This window comes from Aquarana catesbeiana, linkage group LG06 (assembly GCF_042186555.1).
Source record: "Aquarana catesbeiana isolate 2022-GZ linkage group LG06, ASM4218655v1, whole genome shotgun sequence".
NCBI lineage: Eukaryota > Metazoa > Chordata > Amphibia > Anura > Ranidae > Aquarana > Aquarana catesbeiana.
The window spans coordinates 157,658,197-157,670,715 of record NC_133329.1 but is presented as its reverse complement, the minus strand read 5'-3'; positions in this window follow the sequence as shown (position 1 = coordinate 157,670,715).

The following is a 12,519-nucleotide window of genomic DNA, read 5'->3' as shown; positions in this document are numbered from 1 at the left end:
GCTCAGGACAACATACGTGTAGATGATACTGTTTCAAGACTGCTTTTCACACTCCACAGCTAACACCAGGTGCTGGGGCTGGCTCATTTTTACTGGAACGTATTGCAAGCTTGTAATGAAGAAATTCCCCACACCGGTTTGCCGCCAAATTTCTCTCTTTATTAAATAAAGGACTGTGGGATACACATTATGTGTTTCGCACTAAGGCATAAAACTTTCTCAGTGTTTGAGAAGGAGCTCCACCTAAGCACAAAAGGTGCCAGGGTTGTCTCCTGTTGGCCTTTATTTAACAAAGAAGAGTTAGTGGCAAAATGGAGTGTGGTTTTTCTCAATTACAAGCCAGTCCCACAGCCGAGGAGCCCTAAAAGTGCTCAGCTTTAATGAAGGTCTCCATTTATTAGGAGGACATAGAAGCCCATAAATCCATGACGCCTATAGGTACATATCTCCTATTTTCACTTTCTCCTAAATCTAGAAACTAAAGTATCAATATGGATAAATGGCAACTTTAAATTCTATATGCAAGTGGCAATAAGTACCCAAACATCAGTTAATTTTGTTCAGGGGGTAATTTTTAGTACTACAAAATGCCACTTGTCCAAATTAATCTTTCACCTAAATGGAGTAGCAGCATATTGCTGCCAAGACGATTGCTCATGTGTTTTCAGATGCTTAAAACAGAAGGAAAGAATTTCCAAACATACTTGTTATACAGTGTTTCCGCATCACAGAGAACATTCTAGGAAGTCATTCAAATGCCAATGCTAACACTTCTGATGGGAATTTACATAGCATATGATACAGATAAAACATATTTGGCTTTTCTAAATAAACCTAGCTACAACAAGACTTCATTTAGGCTATATACTTTCAGAATATAGAATAATTTGAATATATTTTTATAAATATCTCATAATAAACTATATGTTCTGTGCACTATAACTATATTTTTATCATATCTGCATCCTCTGCTGAAATATCAGTGAGCTAACTGTTTTCTGTTTCTCAGACCAATATACAGTGCCTGGAAAAAGTATTCATACCCCTTGAAATATTCCACACTTTGTCATGTTACAACCAAAAACGTAAATGTATTTTATTGGGATTTTATGTAATGGACCAACACAAAACACAACATTTTTTACAAATAAATATCTGAAAAGTGTGGCCGTATTTGCATTCAGGCCCCCCCCCGAGTCAATACTTCAATATTTTGTATAACCACCATTCTCTGCAATTACAGCTGCAAGTTTTTTGGGGTGTCTCTACCAGCTTTGCTTTAGAGAGTGACATTTTTGCCCATTCTTCTTTGCAAAATAGCTCAGATTGGATGGAGAGCGTCTGTGAGCAGCAATTTTCAAGTCTTGTCACAAATTATCAATTGGATTTAGGTCTGGACTTTGACTGGGCCATTCTAACACATGAATATGCTTTGATCTAAACCATTCCATTGTAGCTCTGGCTGTATGTTTAGGGTCGTTGTCCTGCTGGAAGGTGAACTTCCACCCCAGTCTCAAGTCTTTTGCAGATTCTAAAGCTGGGTACACAGTATACATTTTTTGTTGTTCGATTTACTTTAGATTTACCTTCAAATATCTAGTGCAAGGGCCTACCTGATTGCATACACGTTGAAAGTGTTTAGGTTTGACCTCATATTATATGGTTTAGGTAAATCTAAAGGAAAAAATCTAAAGAAAATGTTACAGTGTGCATCCAACTTAACAGGTTTTCTTCTAAGATTGCCCTGTATTTGGCTCCATCCATCTTCCCATCAACTCTGACCAGCTTCCCTGTCCCTGCTGAAGAAAAGCATCCCCACAACATGATGCTGCCACCACCATGTTTTATGGTGGGAATAGTGTGTTCTAGGTGATGTGCAGTGTTAGTTTTCCGCCACACATAGCGTTTTGCTATTAGGCCAAAAAGTTCAATTTTGATCTCATCTGACCAGAGCACCTCCTTCCACGTTTGCTTTATCCCCCACATGGCTTCTCGCAAGCTGCAAACAGGACTTCGTATGCTTCTTTCAACAATGGCTTTCTTCTCGCCACTCTTCCTTAAAGGCCAGATTTGTGGTGTGCACGACTAATAGTTGTCCTGTGGACAGATTCTCCCACCTGAGCTGTGGATCTCTGCAGCTCCTCTGGGGTTACCATGGGCCTCTTGGCTGCTTCTCTGATTAATGCTCTCCTTGCCCAGCCTGTCAGTTTAGGTGGATGGCCATATCTTGGTAGCTTTGCAATTGTGCCATACTCTTTCCATTTTCAGATGATGGATTGAACAGTGCTCTGTGAGATTTTCAAAGCTTGGGATATTTTTTTATAACCTATAAACTTCTCTACAACTTTATCCCTGACCTGTCTGGTGTGTTCCTTGGCCTTTATGATGCTGTTTGTTCACAAAGATTATCTAACAACCCTCTGAGGGCTTCACAGAACAGCTATATTTATACTAAGATTAAATTACACACAGGTGGACTCTATTTACTAATTAGGTGACTTCCGAAGGCAATTGGTTCCACTAGATTTTAGGGGGGCTGAATACAAATGCATGCCACACTTTTCAGATATTTATTTGTAAAAAAATATTGTGTTTTGTGTTGGTCTATCACATAAAATATATTTTTGAAGATTTTGGAGAGTTAAATCGCCTATTTAATAAAAAAAAAAAAAAAAAAAATAGTGATGTGGAGTTTCAGTCTCCCTTTACATAATTTTATAACATGGATGTGCAAAGGTGCACATCAGCATTAAAATCCAAAGTGAGTGAGAATAGTTAGGAATCATGATGATAAAGTAGTTATTTTCCTGGATCTCAGAGTAGGCTCATTTTGGTACAGGACAGGGAGTGGAATTCTTTGTAAGCTTCTCCGGGTGGATGTAATGTAAGATGCAGAAAGGGCCCTGGTGTTCCCTTGGTTGACTTCCTGGTTCCAAGCACCTTGCATCACGTCCACCCGGAGGGGTTTGCTCACCAATGACCACACAGAAGATTACCATCTGCTGGAGACTTATGGAAATGCTTTTTAATGTTGAATATATGTTTATTTCAAATTTTTAAACCTATCACAGCAAAACAGAAGTAAAATAATGCAGTATAGCATACGTAAAAAAGTAGTAATTTTTTTTCTAAAGACACTTTCTTTGATACCTCAGGCAGCTACTATTACTACTAGCTACTATTTGAAAAGCCTACTACACACTATTAGTTTTTTTTTCCTTCAACCCCCTTCAAGGAAAAAAAAACCTGAAGAACTCAGGAGGAGCCACTGTACTAACTTTCCGATGTTAGTACAGCAATATCCCAAGCTGAGCTATTGTGTTCTGACAGGGGGAAGCCCCCCCCCCCCCCAACACAATGGTCAGCGCTCTAAGCCAATGGCTGATCAAATGTTGATGCAGGCCTTTTTGGTATCACGCACCTTCAACAGAAGCGGGCCGGATTCTGTCGGACCAGCTGCAGTGCACATGGGCTGAATGTTGGTCGGTTTCTTCTAAACTGTCTATTAACGCCTGATATTCGGCCCGTGTATATGGCCCTTAAGGTAAAATAGACCAATCTCGGTAATATATACTGGTGTCTAGACGTAAATAAGGGAGGGCAAAAAACAAAACAAAAGAAAAAAATAGGGGGGGGGACAAACAGGAAGCTCTGGGAAATGTGGTTTAGACAGAGAAAAAGGCTAATAGGGTGAAGAGTCTAATGTCCACCTTAAGAAAGGTCCTCGTGCAACTGCAGGGGTGGGGACTCAAAACAAGCAGGGAACCAGCTAGGACAGTTTCTGTACATGCCAAAGTTTTGAGAGAGTCAAAGGAAGAGTAGTACGCCCATATCAGCCAAAGAACCTTGTATCCCACGTATTACATTCCTATGCCACTAACTCTTCCATCTGCATAGTATCATTTACTATGTGAACCCAGTGGATAATGGAGGGGAAGTTGGATGTTTTCCACAAGGAGGCAATCAATTGGCGAGTCACATATAAGAAGTAATGCAACAGGCTAGCATTTTGAGATTTACAAGATGGACAATAGAGCAATATCCGGTAACGGGGTAAGGGACTCACCATAGATCTCAATATAGATGGAGAAAATTGTCCTCCAAAAACAGGCACACCTTACCACATTCCCACTAGATATGTAGGTACGATGGATATGATTTTTATTACATTTTACATGTGAGCTCATATTTATTGTTTTTTATTTACCTATTTGATTTTTTAAATAAATGCTACACTTTGGTAATGGAGCTCCTCTCTACTTTTTTCTTATACATGGTTTGCTGGTGGGAGCGTCCCCAGATCCTGCCTGGAAGAGAGACTGATGTTGTGAACCTCATGCTACAGTGTTTTTAAATGGACTTTTTTAATATTAATTTTTCAAGAATTGAATACACTTTCTTTTTATGTCATTTATTATTTTATGGTAATTCTCAATTTTTGGCTATCGCACTAGTGCCCCCCTTCTTGTTCTTGGGTACATTTAGGGTGTAAGTGCCATTTGTGATTTTTTTTAATGTACTGAAGTGAGGGGGAAAAGAAGAGATTTGGGAACTCATGTGGGACATTACAAGGTGGCATATAAACATGGTAAAAAAAACAATTTAATGAAACATTAACCTTGTGAAACAACCCATTCAGTTTAAAATAGAGATGAAAGGTAAAACATTTGTGTATACATATAAAAAACATTATAGATACCTTTTTTTTCTCCTTTTTTATAAGTGACTACATTCCCTCTGTTCTCAGCTGCATAAGGAGCTCAGAGAGACAGGAGAGCAGAAACAGCAGCACACTGAACTTCCTAGTGGATTGCTGTGCAAGGAAGGGGGATGGGCGTGTCAGCACAAGTTTAATCAATGTAGGAGAGCAGGCACAGCCAGAAAACTGACCATGCTGTGCTCTCATGCCTAGTGTGGTCAGGTTTTAATAGGAAAGCAGAGGGGCTGGCAGAAACACACGGGATTTCACACAAAACAAGCTATACAAAGAACAGGATATTTTCTCATACAAGTACATAGTACAGGAAGCACATAACAGGAATATGAAATATTGGGTTTACATATTTAAGTGGTGGATGTGTCTGGATTATTTTTGAAGAATAGGGATCTCATTTAGTGTCACTTTAAGGGTTAAGGATAGAATTTAGGGGGTCAGGTGTTGTATTCAGTTTTGAGGTTATGTTAAGTGTTAGGGTCAGATTAAAGGTTAATTAGTTGTTAGTATGTGTTGTTAGTGTTGGGGGCTATACATAATAGTATAATTATAGAGGTGAGGGGAGCGGTAAATGCTAGGGTCAGGTTAGGGTAAAGGGTATGGGTCAGGATATGTGGGGAGGTAGATCTTATTGCTAGCGTCCTTGAAATATATAGGAAGGCAAGGTTTTATGGCTGCCAATTTCAAAAATAACGAAAATATGATTTTTAACTGACAGACAGACACTCGGGATGTAGTGAAATTGAAATCAACAACGAAGGGCTTTTGAGTGCAGAATGAAGCATATAAGTGATTCATAGTATCATATTAACATTCCAAAATGCCACTTTACTGAAAGTAGTTAAGTGCCTTTTACACTTAACTGTGTCTAGCACAGAGGAATGCAAATAATGATCTCTCTTTTTAATACAGTTAGGTCCATATATATTTGGACACAGGCACAATTTTCATACTTCTGGCTCTGTATGCCACCAGAATAAAATTAAAATGAAGCAATCCAAATGAATTTGAAGTGCAGACTTTCAGCTTTAATTCAAGGGGTTGAACATAAATATCAAGAACAAATTTTAGGAACTACAACCATTTTTATACACAGTCCCCCCATTTTCAAGGGCTCAAATGTAATTGCACAGATGAAAATAATCATAAATAAAATGTTCATTTTTTTTATATTTTGTTGAGAATCCTTTACTGGCAATGACTGCCTTAAATCTGAAACCCATGGACATTACCAAAGACTGGGTTTCCTCCTTTCTGATGCTTTGCCAGGCTCTAATGGCAGCTGTCTTCAGTTGTTCTTTGTTTGTGGGTCTTTCTGCCTTTATTTTTGCCTTCAGCAAGTGAAATGCATGCTCAATTGGGTTGAGATCAGGTGATTGACTCGGCCATTGCAGAATATTCCACTTCTTTTCCTTCAAAAGATCCTGGGTTGTTTTGCAGTGCGTTTCACTGTCATTTCTTTTTTCTTCCATTTATTCTAGTACAGATTAATCTTTGTTGCATCCATCCAAAGAATGCTTTTCCAGAACTGGTCTGGCTTTAATAGATGATTTTTGGCAAAGTCTAATCTGACTTTTCTATTCTTCAGGCTTATGAATGGTTTGCACCTTGTGGTGAACCCTCTGTATTTGCTCTCGTGAAGTTTTGATTGTAGACTTTGACAATGATACGCCCACCTCCTGGAGAGTGTCATTCACTTGTCTGGATGTTGTGAATGTTTTTTTCTTTACCAGAGATAGGATCCTGCGATCATCCACCACTGTTGTCTTATGTGGAAGCCCAGGCCTTTTTATGTTGCTGAGCTCACCAGTGCATTCTTCTTTCCTCAGAATGTACCAAACTGTTGGTTTGGCCACTCCAAATGTTGCTGCTATCTCTCTGATGGACTTGTTTCATTTTTGAAGCCTTACATTGGCCTGTTTCACTTGCATAGACAGCTCCATTAAATGCATGATGCAGGTTTCACAGCAATAGATTCCAAATGCAAACATCACACTTAGAATCAACTCCAGACCGTTTACCTGCTTAATTGATGAAAAAAAAAATAAAGGAGTAACCCACACCTGGCCATGAAACAGCTTTTGATTGAACTATCCAATTATTTTTGGTCCGAGGGCTATTCTTAACAGCTGTAATTCCCAAATCCTTCCTCCGATTTGGATGTACCCTCAAATTAAACCTGAGAGTGTGCACTTTCAGCCCATATCCATTACATAAACTATAGCTTGAATAAGTCTTCATAAATACCTGAAAAAACTAAAATTGTGCCTGTGTCCATATATATATATATATATATATATATATATAGACCCAACTGTACATTTCCAAAGAGTTTATGAGTAATGTGTTGCACAAGCCCACTCTTTCTCTATCTAGCTAGTTAAGGTAAAGGCTTTACAACATAGGCAGCCATGACTGCAGAATAAAGAGACTTTGGAAACATAATGTGTACAAGAAGTGCCATCCAGGCGAATTTAGTTATTACACCCTCTCACTACACTCCACTAGGCTGAAATGGAGGATTTGTCTCTTAAAGGGTTTAGTTATCTTGGAAGGTGAAAAAGCTGAAGCAACTAGTGTACAGGACTAAAACTCAGAATAGTGATGGAAAACACATTCTACATATACGTATATCCACCTCTGCTCCGGAAGGTTTTTACTCCTTCATGACCAGGCCATTTTTTGCTATTTGCACTGCGATATTTTAACTGGTAATTGTGCAGTCATGCAACACTGTACCCAAATGAAATTTTATTAATTTCTTTCATACAAATAGAGCTTTATTTTGATGGCATTTGATCACCACTTTATTTTTTATTACATAAACGAAAAAAGACTAAAATTTTAGGGGGAAAAAAAAAAAGAATATTTTTTATGTTCTGCTATAAAACATACCCAATAAAAAAAATTTTTTTAAATAAAATTTCTTCATAAATTTAGACCAAAATGTATTCTGCTAACATGTTTTTGGTACAAGTCCCTGGCAGTGATCAGAGACTTATAATGGGACTGTGATAGTGCGGCAGCCAATCTGACACTAACTGACCAAGTGGGAACTGACTACTGCCAATGATATCACCAGTAAAACTAAAACAGTGATCAGTGCTAATACTATACACTGTCACTGTACTAATGAAACTGACTGGGAAGGGGTTAACAATATGTAACGTGTGCTAATTTTTAATACAAATCTCTTTGTACCTTATCCCTGTTTTGCAGGAATAAGAAACAGAGAGATTGTCCCTCTGTACAGAGCACTGTGTTGATTGTCAACACAGGTCTCTGGGCTGTGATTGGATACAGCCGATCAGCAGGTCAGAGCCATGGATCATTGGCCAGGACCTGCTGACAGACTCCCTCTGTGTACAATCACAGCGGGTGTCAGTGGGGGTCCATGTGCGTTAGCTAAACACCGGAGATGGCAATGACGTACCAGTATGTCGCTTTGCCTGTGCGGGCTGCCCGTCCGCAGTTTATTGCAAGTAGATACACCTGAACTCCAGCCAACATTTGTTTTTGGGTTTTGGACACATTGGGGAATAGTTGAAGTTATCACTATGTTCTTATAGCTAGCTGAGTACTCCTTCATCCACAGACCTGAAGTAAAGAGAAAGAGTTTCAATAGAAACATGGATGGCAATAAACCTTTTTTATTAATGGTAGGAGAGAGTTTTAAAACGGACAAGTTTTTATGGTTATCCACATTCTCTTGGGAAAATTTGCACTCACTTTCTGTTCTTGTGGCAATGGGCACCAATACATACAGTGCATTGCAAAAGTATTCACCCCCTTGGCATTTTTCGTGTTTTGTTGCCTCACAACCTGGAATTAACATGGATTGTTTGAGGATATGCATCATTTAATTTACAGAACATGCCCACAACTTTGAAGATGTTTTTTTTTTTTGTGAAGCAAACAACAAACAGGACAAAATAACAGAAAAAGACAACGTGCATAACTATTCACCCCCCCCAAAGTCAATACTTTGTAGAGCCACCTTTTGCAGCTATCACAGCTCCAAGTCGCTTTGGATAAGTCTCTATGAGATTGCCACATCTCACCACTGGGATTTTTGCCCATTCCTCCTTCCAAAACTGCTCCAGCTCCTTCAGGTTGGATGGTTTGCGCTTGTGAACAGCAATCTTTAAGTCTGACCACAGATTTTCTATTGGATTGAGGTTGGGGCTTTGACTAGGCCATTCCAACACATTTACATGTTTCCCCTTAAACCACTCAAGTGTTGGTTTAGCAGTGTGTTTGGAGTCATTGTTCTGCTGGAAGGTGAACCTCCATCCTAGCCTCAAATCACACACAGAGTGGTGCAGTTTTTGCTCAAGAATATCCCTGTATTTAGCACCATCCATTAGGGGTGCGCATCTTCACTGGTCTCACAATTCGATTACGATTATCTGGTCAATGATTTGATTCAATTCGATTAAAAAAACTGACTGGAACTCCGCTTTGAATTAAAAATAACCTCACTCCTAAAAAGTGCACTAATCCAGTGCACTACAGGGTACAGACATTCACACTCACTGCTGCTGGGAGGTCAGGAGGGATTACAATCCACAGCTGACAAACAGCCCTGTGAAGTTCCCTGTACTGTCTCTGTGCTGGCCAGTGGCAGCTGGTGCTCAAAATTTTTTTGTGGGGCGCAAACAAACTAAAAAATACTGAACCTCCCCCATTAGTTGCAGCCTCACTTTGCCCATCAAACGCAGCCACTTGTGCCAATCAAATGCAGCCACTTGCCCGTCAAATGCAGCCACTTGCCCATCAAATGCAGCCACCTGTGCCCATTAACCACTTCCCTACCCGCGTATGTACATATGACGTCCACAGATGGGATCTTCCATCCTGGGTGGACGCCATATGACGGCCTCGGGTTCCCGGCCGCCTAGGGGGCGCGCGCCCGCCGCGTTACTCGGGTCCCGGTGCGTGTGCCCGGCGGCCGCGATGTCCGCCGGGCACCCGCGATTGCCCGTTAACCGGGCCGGACCGTGGATCTCTGTGTGTAAACACAGAGATCCACGTCCTGTCAGCTCAGAGGAGAGCGATCTGTGTTCCCAGAACGGAGGAACACTGATCGGTCTCCTCCCCTTGAGCGTCCCCTACAGTTAGAAGCATTCCCTAGGAAACATATTTAACCCCTCCCTGCCCCCTAGTGGTTAACCCCTTCACTGCCTGTCACATTTACACAGTAATCAATGCAATTTTATAGCATTGATCGCTGTATAAATGTGAATGGTCCCAAAAATGTGTCAAAAGTGTCCGATGTGTCCGCCATAATGTCGCAGTCACAAAAAAAAATTGCGATCGCCATTATTACTAGTAAAAAAAAAAAAAAAAAAAAAATTTTTTTAAAAATGCCATAAATCTATCCCGTATTTTATAGACGCTATAACTTTTGCGCAAACCAATCAATATACGCTTATTGCGATTTTTTTTTACCAAAAATATGTAGAAGAATACGTATTGGCCAAAACTGAGAAAAAAATTTTTTTTTTCTTTTTTAAATTGGAATATTTATTATAGCAAAAAGTAAAAAATATTGTGTTTTTTTCAAAATTGTTGCTTTTCTTTTGTTTATAGCGCAAAAAATAAAAACCACAGAGGTGATCAAATACCACCAAAAGAAAGCTCTATTTGTGGGGGAAAAAAGGACGTCATTTTTGTTTGGGTACAACGTCGCACGACCGTGCAATTGTCATTTAAAGTGCGACAGCGCTGAAAACTAAAAATTGGTCTGGGAAGGAAGGGGGTGAAAATGCCCTGTATTGAACCGGTTAAATGCAGCCACCTGTGCTCATCAAATGCAGCCACCTGTGCTCATCAAATGCAGCCACCTGTGCCAATCAAATGCAGCCACTTGTGCCCATTAAATGCAGCCACTTGTGTCCATCAAATGCAGCCACCTGTGCTCATCAAATGCAGCCACTTGTGCCCATTAAATGCAGCCACCTGTGTCCATCAAATGCAGCCACTTGTGCTCATCAAATGCAGCCACCTGTGCCCATCAAATGCAGCCAATTGTGCCCAGTAAATGCAGCCACTTGTGGCAATCAAATGCAGCCATCACTTCACTAACCCCCCCACAATGCACGGGCCGCCACTGGTGCTGACAGTTCCTTGGAATTCCTGTTTGCACCTTCCAGCACACTAGGAGGTAACAGTGGAATGTGCAAAGGGGAAGCCCATGGAACTGTCAGCATGGAGCATGAGGTGTAAGTAGAGTACAAACACATTTGTACTCTACTTACTGTTGTTAAAATTAGTGTGTTTTAATAAATGCCGTGTTACAATGGATGAAGTGCCCCGCTGTATGTGCTTTTTAAAAAAATATGGAACTTCATACCGAATTTCACAGTACACTACATCCTGCTCATGTGACTGCCCGGCTCTCTCCTCTCACGTCTCATCAGCAGGGAATTCTCAGCCCCGCCAGCTGACTGTAGCTATCAGATCAGAAGAGAAGCGGAGCTGAGAATTCCCCGCTGACGTCAGGAGAGACATGAGACGTGAGAGGAGAGAGGCGGGCCGGGCAGTCACATGAGCGGGATGTATTGTACTGTGACATTCGGTATGAAGTTCCATATTTTTTTTAAAAGCGCATACAGCGGGGCACTTTATTCATTGTAACACGGCATTTATTAAAACACACCAATTTTAACAATACGCTCGGAGTGCTCTCCCAGGAGGGGCGGGGCAAGTCGGGATGACGTCACCCGGCAATCGATTTTCAGGTAGTATGCATCAATGCCGCATCGGGGACACCCGAATCGCGATGCATCGATTAATTTCAGCACCCCTACCATCCATCTTTCCCTCAACTCTGACCAGTTTCCCTGTCCCAACTGCTGAAAAACATGGGTGTTCTTTGGGTGATGTGATGTGTTGGGTTTGCGCCAGACATAACGTTTTCTTTGATTGCCAAAAAGTTAAATTTTAGTCTCATCAGAACAGAGCACCTTCCTCCATACATTTTGGGAGTCTCCCACATGCCTTTTCGCAAACTCAAAATGTGCCATTTTGTCTTTTGCTGAAAGTAATGGCTTTCTTCTGGCCTCCCTGCCATAAAGCCCAACTCAATGGAGCGTATGGCTTATTGTCATCCAATGTACAGATACTCCAGTCTCTGCTGTGGAACTCTGCAGCTCCTCCAGGGTTACCTTAGGTCTCTGTGCTGCCTCTGATTAATGCCCTCCTTGCCCGATCTGTGAGCTTTGGTGTGCGGCCGTCTCTTGGCAGGTTTGCTGTTGTGCCATGTTCTTTCCATTTGGTTATGATATATTTGATGGTGCTCCTAGGGATCATCAAAGATTTGGATATTTTTTTATAACCTAACCCTGACTTGTACTTCTCAACAACATTGTCCCTTACTTGTTTGAAGAGTTCCTTGGTCTTCATGGCAGAGTTTGGTTAGTGGTGCCTCTTTCTCAGGTGTTTCAGCCTCTGGGGCCTTTCAAAAAGGTGTGTATATGTAATGACAGATCATGTGACACTTAGATTGCCCACAGTTGGACATCATTTCACTAATTATGTGACTTCTGAAGGTAACTGATTGCACCAGAGCTTTTTATGGGCTTCATAACAAAGGGGGTGAATACATACGCACATGCCAATTATCATTTTTTTATTTCTGAAAAATAGTTTTATGTATATATTTTTCTAATTTTACTTCACCAACTTAGACTATTGTGTTGTACTGATCCATCACATATAATTCAGATTTAAAAAAAAAAACATTGAACTAAAGGCTGTAATGTAACAAAATAGGTAAAAAGCCAAGGGGGTGAATACTTTTG